The sequence below is a fragment of the Lolium rigidum genome, chromosome 5, assembly GCF_022539505.1.
Source record: "Lolium rigidum isolate FL_2022 chromosome 5, APGP_CSIRO_Lrig_0.1, whole genome shotgun sequence".
Classification (NCBI taxonomy): Eukaryota; Viridiplantae; Streptophyta; class Magnoliopsida; order Poales; family Poaceae; genus Lolium; species Lolium rigidum.
In genome coordinates, this window is record NC_061512.1 from 57,066,739 (window position 1) to 57,069,799 (window position 3,061).

The following is a 3,061-nucleotide window of genomic DNA, read 5'->3' on the forward strand; positions in this document are numbered from 1 at the left end:
GATCTTCCTTATTCTTCTTTATACGCAAACATAATGATAAGGGATGCCGGTAATAGATAACAAATTTTACACCGTGATCTAAATACACAATCGAGTTGGCGTAGTACCTAAACCAAGTCTGCTCGCGCATTGTGGATGCATGCAGCCTCCACCTACACCTTGGGTATGGGCATTTAACTGTGAACCTACCTGGCTCACTTTTAATAACCTCATAATTATTCTTAGTGAGAATGTGATATGTAGTAATTTCATTACGGCATTCCATCATCGTTTGAAACACGGTGCCTTCTACAAGCTGAGGATCCTCCCTGTTCCACTCAATTGTTGGCAAGTTTTCACCTTCGTAATCGGCTAAAACGAGGCTGTCATCGTTCTCATTCTTCTCTTCATCATCAGTGTCATCAAATCTGGCACCAAAAGCAATATCTTCCATGTATTGATCCTCCATTGCCTGCTTACTGCATCGATCTACCAATTCAGGAAACATCAACTCATCCTCATCATCTTGAAGAGACTGATCCTCAATGTCTGCATCGTCCTCCACATCGACCGTACGAACGATCTGTATACCACTAGCACTGGGGACAGATGGTGCTGCTGTGGACCTACAAGGAGCGCCACGGCGCACACTATTAGCGAGAGGCGAGCGAGCGAGAGAGACATGATGCCCGACCACCTGATGATGCCCCAGCACCAAATGATGCCTGGCCCCTGTCCACATGGATACGAATTTTACCGAACCGGCAAGAAGCATTCAAAGCAAAAAAGAATTCCCAGATCGTCTTCGGAAATTAGTGGAACAAATCTTCCCTCCGGGCTGTTGAAATATTCGAAATGAACTGCATCGAAAGAGCTCCAGGTGTACTTATCGTAGATGTTAGCTTTGAAATCCCTCAACGAGATGGTGGTTGCAACCACCGCAAGGAAGTAAAACCCATTCTTATAGCGTTTAGAATCACGCGTAAAGCTAGAATCCAGCCTAACCACCAGCCGAAAAGCCAGCGCTGGATCCATCCTATTCGAAAAGCAACGCAGTTAGTTGAGCAACAACGATTGGCGCTCAAAAACTGCCTACTGTTAATTCACATAGGCAGACGATGCTTACCCATATGGAATCCATGCGTTAGATCCCTCCGATTCTCAATCTTCTCCACGGTTGACGGGAATAGTCGGCACACCAGACGGAATTACAAAGAGGACAGGGGTAGATCCAGATCTGGTGGAGGCGGAGCCCGGGGGTGGTGGTGGGGGCGGGGCCGACTCGGCGGCGGACGACGCCATAAGGTAGGTGGGCAGGACGGCGTGGCGGCGGAGGGGCGGTGTGTGAGCTCCTCCGGTCTCGGGCGGAGGGAAAGCTTTGGGTCAGCTCTTCCGGTCAACGAGTCAACACATTTCGAAAGCAACGTTCAAGTCAAAACCACCGCGGCTCCCTAGCCGTCACCGGTGACGGAAGGCCTCCGACCGGACGGCAACCCTCCCGTCCGAGCCTCTGCAAGGGGTTTCAAACTAGAGGGAGGGGAAAACTGAGGAAAAGTTAAGAGGCTGGGGAAAACTGAGTACAACTAACGAACCAGGGGCACGAGAACAAAAAACCCATATACATAAGGTAAACACTACCTATCGTAGTCCGATGCGAAGCAAAACGTCGGATCGATCGAACGCCGTCCGATTCCCATCCCATCGCACGGCATGCATGCATCCCACGGAAAAATAATCTGGCCCCTAAAACGTCGCACGGCGCCAACCTTCAGCCCATGATTCCCGGTCAGCAGCTCCCTAATCGCTCCCTGAAACCCCGCTCGGTTTTCTCCTCTAGAATTCAATCTGATGCCTCTGTCACTCCTCTCTCCATCCCACTGCCACCTCCCATCCTGATCAAACTGTGGCGGCTGATCTATTCTCTTTGTATGGGTACTGGTCCGATCTGATGGTCTAGCTCATCGGCGACAACATCCAGAAGTATTACTCAGACGTGAGGATGCATCCTCCGCACCAACCAGTGAGCATGCTTCCCTGAGAATTGTTGTTGTGTGTTTTTTTTAGATAATTTCTTGGGTGTTGCATGAATTTTTTTGATGCGGTTTTTTGTATTGAAGATCAGGTAGATTCTATCAACATGATCAAGACTACACTCTGCCTACAAATCCTAGCCAAGTCATCAATGTATTATTGGACTAGGACATTTGCCCGTGCGTTGCCACGGGATAACAAAAAAATAAAATAGTTCATCATTTTATTGAACTAAAATATTTCACCATTTCCATACATGTGTAGGAAAGATCCACATGCATGCTATAAAGCAAAGTAGCTCTGATGTTTCTTGAACTCGTGCATCAAATTAATTATACATCAATTATTTTTACACTCCCATAATAGTAAGAATGTAAGATAGATAAATTAAACTTCCCAAACCATGACATTATGCTAGTTAATAAAAATAATGTAAAATAAAGAATAATATTGAACAATTGAAATATACACTATCCGAGCATCTCCCAACAATATTTCTTCCATAATTTTGGTACTCTAGCTGATCCCCTAAATGGATCAACCTATATGTTAAGAAAACGGCTAGGGCAAGGAAATGGTTACAAGCTTGTGAAGCTGAAATAGTATACTTTATCTTGAGCCAAGCATATAAAAATGCTTCTAAAATCAAAGTGCTAAGATGCTCATATAAATTTGCGAACAAGATTTGAATAGAGACTTCAATAAAATAAAGAGGTACACAAATTAAGATGCTCATATAAATTTGCGAAAAAAATTTGAATAGAGACTTCAATAAAATAAAGAGGTACACAAATTTAACTTGCCTGAAAGACAGATATTGGGTGGTGAATATAATACACCTAAGAATACCTCCTATTTGTCAACCTCTCAAATGCTACGGATCCAGTTTTCAGTCGGTGTCCAATTTTCAACTACTTATCAACAATATGAATTTGAACATAAATTTGAGTGTGAGTTAAATAAAAATAGTTCAAATTGTTAAATGTTAACATAGTTCAAATTTATAACAAATAGTAAATAGTAATACTGAGTGCATTTTAATTCCACCACA